Source organism: Solanum verrucosum, unplaced genomic scaffold (genome assembly GCF_900185275.1).
Source record: "Solanum verrucosum unplaced genomic scaffold, falcon-dt-bn FXZP01000207.1, whole genome shotgun sequence".
Classification (NCBI taxonomy): Eukaryota; Viridiplantae; Streptophyta; class Magnoliopsida; order Solanales; family Solanaceae; genus Solanum; species Solanum verrucosum.
Genome location: NW_026019996.1, coordinates 4,441,168 through 4,452,430, shown reverse-complemented (window position 1 = coordinate 4,452,430; position 11,263 = coordinate 4,441,168). Strand labels below are relative to the sequence as shown.

Genomic DNA, 11,263 nt, shown 5'->3' with positions numbered 1-11,263 from the left:
AAAATGTCACATAAATTGGGACACAGAAAATATTATTTAAGTAAAATTAAGTGATATAAATAATTTTCAACCTATAATAATTATAATAATTATTATTTTGTTATTGAAGGTAAGAATCCAAATATAACAAATAAAATAAAAATAAATTGAGCATAGTTCACATTCCATAATTATTAGGACCCATTGATTTGTCTCTTTCTTACAATTATGAACCTACCATTCCATGTCATCTACAACACTACAGTACTAACTACTCATGCTTTCAGATCCAATCCCATATCTCCCAATAATATCTCTTCCACAATGGCATCATCTCAAGACTCCCACTCCTTCCATTGGCAGTTCTCTGAATTCGACGACAACGATTTCCAAATCCGCGGCCATACACTCTTCTTCGTCATCCTTCTTTTCACCATCATAGTTATAGCTACACTTTTTTTCCTTTACGCTCGCTGGATCAACAAGTTCCGCTCTCCATCAACCACAGATCCTGTTGGGAGTGGTACTTCAGTTCATACGCCTCCGCCTGCACCACAAGGTCTTGACCCGATTTTTATTAATGACTTGCCAATTATACTGCACGCAACTTGTTCGGGTAGTAGCACAGTAATTGAGTGTTGTATTTGCTTGGGAATATTTCAAGATGGTGATAAGGTAAAAGTGTTGCCCAGTTGTCAACATTCTTATCATTCCGATTGTGTTGATAGGTGGCTTAGAAATCAGTCCAGTTGCCCTCTCTGTCGTGCCTCCCTCCAATTTGACCTACCCCTGTGACTTAAAGGAGCGGAGCCAGCATACATTTTAGGGGTTTATCTGAACCTCCTTAAGTGGAAAATATTATTATTTATGTTTGGTTAATTTTTTTTTTTTTTTATGTATACAGTATACATAGTTGATGTAAACCCTTGGGTTAGATCGTGTGTTTAGTTTTCCAAATTTTGAAATCTTTATTAAAAAATTCTAGCTCCGCCACTGGTGACTCACTCAACTCTTCTTTTTGTGTTTTTAATTATACAGAGAAGTTGGGTAATTCAATATTCACTACACTGTTAAGATTTTATGTTTACCGGCATTATTTGTGTTGATTGTTTTTTTAGTAATTAAAAGAGACATATCTTGACTAAATTAAGGTTTTATTATCTCCAAACCCATTTATTTGGTAATTTTGTACATTTTCTTGGCCTACACGGCCTCCAAACATCACTTGCACGCCTCGTGGAATCAGGAGTGTGCTACGTAAGTCAAAAGGTGTATAGAATTACAAAAAAAATGAGTTCACGAAATAATATGATCTTAGTTTAGTTAATATGTTTCTCTGAGATTTCGATCATATAGTCTAAGGATACTTATGTCTTATCCCTAATTAAAATAAGACGAATTTATGATTAAAGACGGAGTCAGTAGAGATTTAGTTCTCGTTTTCATTTTTAGAGTAATTTCCAGTACAGATCAAGCATGTCATACCAGAAGGCTTCTTTAGTTTAAGGATATTTTGTTAGTATCTATGTTAAAAACAATAAACTAGAATTTTTAATAATAATCTGGAAACATAATAAAGAAATTCATAAAAAATATTTGATATTATAAAATCACTTTATGTCCTTATGGAATTTAATGCTCTTATTGTATTAGTGGTTTTGAGTAACAGTATCTCAAACGTCAATAATTTTATTGAACCCAAAGACAATAACAACTCACACAAAGACTAGATAATTGTTAGTTGGAAAAATATGCAGCAAATGTTCAACAATTCAATACAGAAAATTGAGTCCTCTGAATTTATAATCAACGAAAGATAGTATGACCAGATGTTATTGTGTCTTATTGAAAAACTTACAACCTATTCAATGTGAAAATATGTTATTCAAATTGCATCCTTTTTTAGAAAATCCTTCAATTTTCATCCACACCTCTTAAAATTCAATATTCTCCTACATGAATGTAGAATTACTCCCTCCGTCCATTTTTATTTGTCATGTTGCGCTTTTTAAAAGTCAGTTTGACTAATCTTCAAAGTTAAATTAAATTACATTAATTTGATATTTTAAACAAAAAAAATTAGATATTCAAAAACTATACGAAAAGTACTATAAATTGCAATTTTTTGCATATCAATATGATGAAAAAATACTTTATAAAATGTTGGTCAATTTTTTTTATAGTTTGACTCTAAAAAGGAAACTATGACAATTAAAAGTGGACGGATGTAGTACTATATTATGAAAAACATGCATACAAATTGTGTGGTTCGTTAGTAAAGGTTAATTACATTTAGATTAGTAGGTTTTTCTTTGAACTTTCATTAGTAAATTAAACATATATTGGATATACTTGGTCAATCTGTAGATTTGATATACTTAAACAAATAAGCTTTGGTTTATACCTTACACAACATAAATCACGTAGTTAATCCCTAATCGTCTTTGATTCTTAATGTTTTGTTCATTTTTACCATGAACATCGTCTGATTGATAAGTGCATAGAGAATTAACGGCTTACACTTTACACTTACATAGATGATTCCTAAGTATGTCCTCATGTAGATACACTATTTGATATACCAAATATCAAACTTATATCATTAAATATTCTTAATGTCTTATCGTTGTTACTGAATGTTATGTCATCATGAGAATGAACCAAAAAAAAATATTAACCCTCATCAATGACTTTGTTTGATCTTCATGAACCTAGATCATGAAATCTCTAATTTTTTAGATAGAATTACCGCCACACGGGATGACTTATCCTCTGTCATAATCTCATTCCCTTCGATAATCTTTCGACTACCTCTCTAGTTGACTTCACTAAGAAATTTGTAATAATCTTAAAGAATAATTGTATAACAATATTATACATCTATTATATGTGACCAGATTTTTCGTTATACGTAATGCTCCCAACCTTTCCTATTATCATTTGGCTATCACAATTTATTCATATTTGAGGCAACGATTTAGGCCAAATAAAATGTCTTTCAATTTATTTATTTTTGGAGTCATTCAACTTTTTGACCGACTTTGTCTAAAGATATTAACTTAGACTTTATTATTTTCTCCATCAATGAAAAAGGTGTATTCATTTATGAATTTTAATTTCAATTGATCCGATCATTAAATTTGCATCATTGTATTCTTTAATTAGGGGTGTGTAAAAATTAAATCGACTGGTAAATTGAACCGAAAAAAGTGTTATTAGTTTAAGTTATTGTTATTGGGTTATTGGATTAACGATTATTTAATGGTTTTATAAAAAAATTATTGGGTATCGATTTGATATTAGTTTTTTAGTATTGAGTTATTGGGTTAACCGATAACCCATTAAGAATATAATAATCTATTATTTTAATTTTTAGTCATAGATAAATATCAAACAAAAAATATTACTATAGTCACTATATTAGACTATAACTATAAGGACCCTACACAATTAACGCTATTTAACTCTGCTCTGAGCTAATAGCCCATCGTGCGAGCCTCCTATTGGGGGTCCGCTATGCCAAAAGTGAGAGAAACTCCATCCCTCTGTTTCCTTTTTTCGCTCTGTATTATCCTTTATGTTTTAGTATTACTTTAGTCTTTAGGTTCACAATGTCAAAACCTAAAGAACTAAGAACGGTGACGGCTAAGGTTTGCAATGACGACGACAAGCGTTAGGTAGGGGTGTACATAGCCGGGTTGGTTCGGGTTTTTTAAATATCAAACCAAACCATTTGTGTCGGATTTTTAAATTTATAAACCAAACCAAATCAATAAAACTCGGGTTTTTAAACCTCAGGTTTTTTCGGGTTTTTCGATTTTTCGGGTTGTTTCGGGTTTTCCCGGTAAAGTATTCATACAAACATATAATTTACTTGTACTTCAAATATTTCTTTAGTCCTACCAAAATACAACTATCTAAGATGTTTCTTAAAAATAACATAATATGATTAATGACACTAAAATATCCAACAAAAATAATAATAATGAAATCGCGTAAAACAAATATTGCAAATTAACAAGTCATAATGAAAATGATCATAATTTAAAAGTGCTAAATCATACTAAAATTAAGTTTAATAAATATTAGTTACATGACTAAATACTAAAGGAAATTAAAATTAGATTATGTATTTTAATTGTCTAAACCAATGTAAAACTAAAGAACAAATATTCAATATTATTGTCATTCTTAGTGTTGAATTGATTTTCTTTTTGCATTAGTATTAATTTGATTTTGATTTAAGCTTTATTATAATTATCAACATCTGTGGACTATAATTTTTATTGGCTCATTCATAATTCTAAGTTTCAAACTTGAAATAATATATTAAAAGATAAAAACTATGAAAAAATATAAGAAATATTTAAAAATTATATCAAAGTAAATATTTTTATGTATAAAATAAAATTTTAAAATTATATATAAAATGTCGGGTTGGTTTGGAGACTGGTTTATTTTTTTTTCATTAAAACCAAACCAACCCAAATATAGTCGGGTTTTTTTTTCAAAACCAAACCAAGTCAAACCAAACCACTAGTCGGGTTTTTTTTCCGGGTTGACTCGGTTTACGGTTTGATTCGATTTTCGGTTCGATTTTGTACCCCTCTAGTGTTAGGCAACGAATAGGGTTGTGAATTATGAGTATTTGTTATATTATTACTACGCTAAGCGGAATTCTTGCACTCAATGAGTAATTTCATTTCTCTTTTTTTATTTCGAGCCAAATTATTGGACAAGTCATATATTTATTTTGAAAGCATTTTCTTATTGGTTAAACTGAAAATCGAACTGTTAAAGATAAAAAATTAATATACCGAAAACCGATAACAAATGTCTTATTAATTTGGTTATCGATTTAACATATTTAAAAATTGAAAATCGATAAACCGAACCAATAATACTTAAAATCGAACTGACTGATATGCACCCCTACCTTTACTAAAGGATAATTGTTGTAGTGCAAATAATGTTTTTGAGTTTCAAATACCTCAAAACTTGTTTTATGGTCATTTAATGATTTTGATCGGGTAACTTGCAAGTTTACTTATAGAACAAAGTCTATAACTGGTAATATACAATTCATGATATAAATTAAACATTCCAACACTCTAATATATACAAGTGAGACTCAGAGGTAGAGTCAATATTAGAAGTTTGGGGTTTCTAAAATAATTTTGTTTGGGGGGTCACATGTTAATATACATATATTTTATTTAATTTCTTTAATTTTCTAATACAAATATAGAATCTACGAAAAAGCTAGTGGATTCGTCCGAACCCATGAACCCCCACCTAGCTTCGCCTCTGATGAAACTTACTTTCACCTTTATTTATAACTAGTGAATCAGCTCGCGCTTCGCGCGATCGTTAAAAAATTCTTATTTATTGAAATAACATAATTATAACTTTTAAAATCAAAATGAGTTGTTAATTTATTTTTGAAATATAATCTAAACACAAATTTTTAATTTTAATTCATAAGCATTTTGCAAAACTTCTAAATTTTTAAAAGTAAAACTAAAATGAATAAAGAATTGCAAAAAGGAAGTAAAATGTCCACAGAAAAATGTGTAACATTTATTACGTTGATGGAATGCTCCTAAAAAACTAAATATAAAATTATGTATCGTCTTCATTCATGTTTCATAGACAACAACACTTTGTATTTTTTAAAATAGATTTCTTTTGAAAAGATATATAAAAAAAATATATTCTTATCATGAATATTGAAAACAATCGGTGTATATCATTATCATCGAGTGTTGTAATGATTTTCTCGCGCAATTTTCACTTAGAAAATGATTCTTATATTATTTATATGTTCATGTAAGTATGTTACTACTATTATGCTTACTGACTTATATTATAAACTAGGAAACTTGTCCGCGCTTGCGCGGTATAATTGTAATTTAAAACAATATTTTTTATAAATTAAGTAGAAATAAAAAGGCAAATTTTATTTTGATTAGAGCCAAAATTTGTGTTTCCTCTTAAATAAAATAATTAAAAAACGAAATAATATCTTCACATTAAGTTGACATCAGAGAAAACGATCAATTATTTAAAAAATAAATAAATTGACACAATAATGTTATAACATTTTAAAAAATCAAATTACCAAATTAAGATTTTAATACAATATCATGTTCATTTCCAATTAACTTTAATTCAAACACAATATCATTCATACATAAAGTAATTAACTATTATTTAAAAATCAATCGAAGAACCAAATAGACAATATATAAGTATTCACGAATTTTAATCAATTTCACGCAGATAAGGAAATTGTGAATACATTATTTATTGAAAATTCTACTTCTAACAATTTTAAATTTATTTTAAAAAAACTATAATTGTTAACCTAAAGTAATCTAAGAAGAGAAAAAGTAGATCTTGTTTTCCATTTCAATAAAAGAATTCACCTAATTAATTATTTCTTTAAATTAGGCATAATTCAAAATTTTCTTTTATAGAAGTACAAAAAAATACTCATAAACCCATATACCAATAACTAATATTTTAAAATAAATAATGAAAAGAAAGTAAAAAGAAGAAAGAAGGAAAAAAGTAATTTAAGGAAAAAATTAATAGCATTAATGATGAAATGATTTAAAATTTGGAAAAATGCAAAATAGACAAACTTCCAAGACAAATTTGTGAGCAATTATTTTTTTTAAAAAAAATATAAGAAAAAACGTATTTTTTTTATAAAGTTAAATAAATATTTGAATTAAGAAGAGTGTCATCATTTTCCATTTTTAACTTTATTAGTATTTGATATGGGTATAATCGTATAGATCTTTAGCAAAAGAGATGATCTAATTTAATTATAAAATATAAAATCGAATTACATTACTAAATATTAATATATTTGTTACAAAGATTATAATAACTAATTCTTGTAATAAATAAATAAAAGAAAGTAAAAAAAAAATTAAAAAAAGAAGTGATTTAAGGAAATGATATAAATGACATTAATTATCAGATTAAGGTAAGGAAATAAGAAAATTAATATGATTGTTGATGAACAAAATTAAATATGGTTACCTTTGATATTTTTGTCTTTTAGTCTTTAAAATTAAAAAAATGTCAACAAAATTAATATATATATATATATATATATATATATTCATTATTTCTAAGAATATAAAGTATAATTAAAGATAAAAAATAAAAAATAAAACAAACATTAATTAAAGGTGATACATAAGAAAAAACGAGAAAAAAATAAATAATAAAATTTACAAAAAACGGAATTAGAAGAATAAAAAATTGAAAGAAATAATATGAGCACTAATTTAGAATCCCTTCAAATCACAATAAAAAAAAAACAAAAAACAAACATTAATTAAAGATACATAAGGAAACGAAACAAAAAAATTAAAGAAAAAGTTTAAAAAAAGAACGGAAGAATAATATATATATTCATTATTTCTATGAATATATAGTATAATTAAAGATAAAAAATACATTAATTAAAGGTGGTAAATAAGGAAAAAAATGGAAAAAATAAATAATAAAATCTACAGAAAAACGAAATTAGAGGAATACAAAATTGAAAGAAATAATGTGAGCACTAATTTAGGATCCTTTCAAATCACAATAAAAAATAAATAGAAAACATTAATTAAAGATATATAAGGAAAAATGAAACAAAAAATTAAAGAAAGAACGGAAGAAGAATAAAAATGGAAAGTAATAATGTTAGAATTAATTTAGGATCCTTTCAAATGATAATTGACAACATATATTTCTCCTTATACTTTTCCTAATTTAATAATTAAATTGATTCTTTCTTTAAATAATTCTTCTTATCACTCATCAGCTTTCCTATAAGTTTTTCAATCAGTATGATTTAATTTTTGTTTGACAATACAAATTTTCTTGTAGAAAACATTATAGTGCAACATCCTGTTAATTTTTTTTATTTTATGAAGAGAACATTTGTTACATGACTTTTCTTCTTATATCAATATCTTGAAGAATCATGAGATACTCTCTCTTTCTCTTTTCATAAAGAAATCACATTCTATCATCATCAAGAAGTGACAAAGTTAAGGTGTCCATTTTTATTGATTTTAATACTTATTTTTTTTGTTTTGTAGGCTAAATATAAATTATTTTGAGAATTTCTTTCTATGTGTATATATATTTGTAATTGTACAATGATTTTGAATCGTAAGATTCCCTATTTTAGATTCTAATAACTTTAAAAATATTCCTAATATTTGTTTTTTTTTGCGTTTTTTTGTTTCTGATTTTTAATTTTTATTTTTTATTTTTTATTCTGAAGCTTTAAACACATAATTATATGCTCAGTTATTATTAATAAATTTGATTTCTTTTTTTAATAAATTTGATTACTTTTTTTTTAAAAGAAAAAAATATGGTGCAATTTTTAGTTAGTCGATCATATACAATATCATACTAAATATAATAGGATATTAGATTAACTCTTGCATAAAATTAATTCCAATTTTCATATATCTAACGCTTACCGTCAATGATTTGACTATTATTTTACGCTAAAGCCGGCGAAATATTGTCCATTCTGAGATATCTTCTCTTCATCTCTAAATTTCCTTCCGAGGAGCTTTGTTGTTTCCGTTTTTCTTTTTTCATTGCTTGTTATCCTTCTTCCCTTCATGGTTTTTTTTTAAATTTATTTGGTACGTTGTTGAATTTTTTCCTTTTTGATGCGTGCATGTTCAATGAAACTTGTTTGATGTTCCTGAAAAGTTGAAAAGTAAAGAAAGGAAGAAAAACAATTAAAACGAATAAGATGTTTGAAACACAATCATAAAAAGGAATGAAATGTTGAGAAAGGAGCTAATCAAACCATGAATTTTTCTACTACTCTATCAATAATGAACACATCAATATTAGTTGGTGAATGACTTTTACCATATTTTTTGAAATGATTTGTGATTATTTATTCTATTTTAAATATCAGAGAAAACTCTTGATATTCTCTTAAATAGGTTATCAATTGCTTACATTCAGCTTTATATGTCATTAAGAGCCTATTTGACGTTGATGTTGAGAGGCCAAAAATACTTTCTTCTTTTTTGAGAAAAAAACATTTAAAAAAAAAAATAGTGGTTTTTAAGAAAATTATATTATTTTCTATATGTAATGATTTAATTTGTGAAATGGGTTTTAAATTTATTTTGCTTGATATTTTTAATTATATTTAAATCATAATGTTAATATTATATTAATATTTAATTTATCTATATATTTATCTATATATAATATTGATTAAAAATTTGAATGTGTACATTTGAATTTAATAAAAATAAAATTTAATTACTACCTTTGTAATATATATTTAAAATATTTTCTCTCCATAAAATAATCTTAATATTAAAAGTACACACTCATACTTGCCATTTTTCACAATTTGACTTTTAAAAATACTTTTTTAAAAACATTAACCTAACCTTGCTTATCAAAAACACTTTTCAGATGGATTACTCAAATACATATTATTTTTTTGTCGGAAGCATTTTTTTGTAAAGCTATTTAAATAAATATATTTCTAAAATTAAACAACTTTAAGAAGAAATGCCAAATAGGCACTAAAAGTAAACTTTTCATATTTTAATGTATTAAATTCGATGTAAATTGTTTTAAATATCAACAATTATTATTTTGTTACTTATTTTTCAATGCCAATAAATATTGCATTGATTTCTATATATATTTTTCTTACAAAAACGTGATAAAGTAAAAAAAAATAATTACGAGAAGACATTTTTTATGCAATATTTATATTTTAATTCTAATATAAAGAAAAATTCTAAAATCTGAGATCTTTTTTTAATGATGTAAGAAATTCAAAAAGTCTTTAAAAAAGAAGATTAATGAATGAAAATTAATAGCATCGATAAAGGAATTAAATTTCTTCTTTAATTGGAAGATCATTCTTCCCTTTTTCTCCTCATTAAAGAATTTCTTAAACAATACCATTTCTTACTATTTAAGTAATTTTTTATTATTCTATATCAATTTAAAAAATTATGAAATAAATTAAGATTATATATGAAAACAATATATAAAGAAAAAAATTCAAAAATCTGAGATTTTTTTAATGATATAAGAAATTCAATAGGTCTTTAAAAAAGAAGATTAATGAAAGAAAATTAATTAATTGCATTGATTAAGTTATACTATTTCTTACCATTTGATTAATGTTTTATTATTCTATATCAATTTAAAAAATTATGAAATAAATTAAGATTATATATAGAACAATTAAAATGAACTAAAATAAAATAAAATAATAATTCATATAATTGGCAAATGACAACTCTTTTTATTCAAATTTTCTCTTAATTAGAAGATCATTCTTTCCTTTTTCTCCTCAAAATATTTAAAATGAACTGAAAAATATATTTTAAAAAAATAATACAACCATTGTAAAATTCAAAGCTTGGGCATTATATTATTTTGCTTTACTAATAATTTTCATATCTTTTTTTTTTGTATTTTCGTTCCTTTTTTTTTTTTTTAAATCAAAGACCACATGGGTCAAGAATTTTATTAAACTAAGAGAAAATATATACAAAATCATGTGGGTTGCCTAAGTGAACAGCCCACCAAATAAATAAACAAAACAATAAAAGACAACACCTACCAACTAAGAAATATCAAAAAACAAAATTAGGAAAGTGGAAGTTGAAGAGTATTTGCAGGTGCAGCGCCTCTTCCTCGATACATCATCAAATCGGAGCTTAAACTCGACTTCAATTCGGCGTAATTGTATACCCTTGAAACCCTTTGGTATTTTGTCTACTCGCTTCTATTTAGATTCATCTCAATCTATCCATGCCAAATGATTTCAATCTTTTTGCTCAGTTTTCTCCTCGTAGATTTCATGTGGATCCAAGCTCGTGTAGATTCTGTGGAAAGAGTATTGTTGGTAATCCATCCATTTAACCTCAGGTTAGTTGAAATTAGTTCATCTTCTTTGATCTAAACTTCAGTGGGTTGAACCCAAAATTAGGATTAATACCACCACTGAACTTAAATCGTAAAAGAATCACTACTAAAAATTGTCAAAAAACGACGGCCAAAAGCGACAGACTGCATCGCTTTTTTGATCAAAATTGACGGAAAAGTGACACAGTCACTTCCGTCGCTTTTTAGCTCGTCGCTTTCAAAAAGCGACGAACAACGTCGTTTTTTAAAAGGGCCCGAACTGCTCGTCGCTTTTTAAAGGGGGGAAAAAAAAGCGGGACGGAAAACCTTTACGGTCCCCTTTTTTTTTAAAAAA

The 11,263-nt window shown here is 25.9% G+C and overlaps 1 pseudogene; it reads left to right on the top strand.

Moving 5' to 3' along the window:
• Positions 1–303: 303 nt before the first annotated feature.
• The window catches only part of LOC125819370 (uncharacterized), a 45,784-nt pseudogene continuing 34,824 nt past the window's right edge, over positions 304–11,263 (top strand).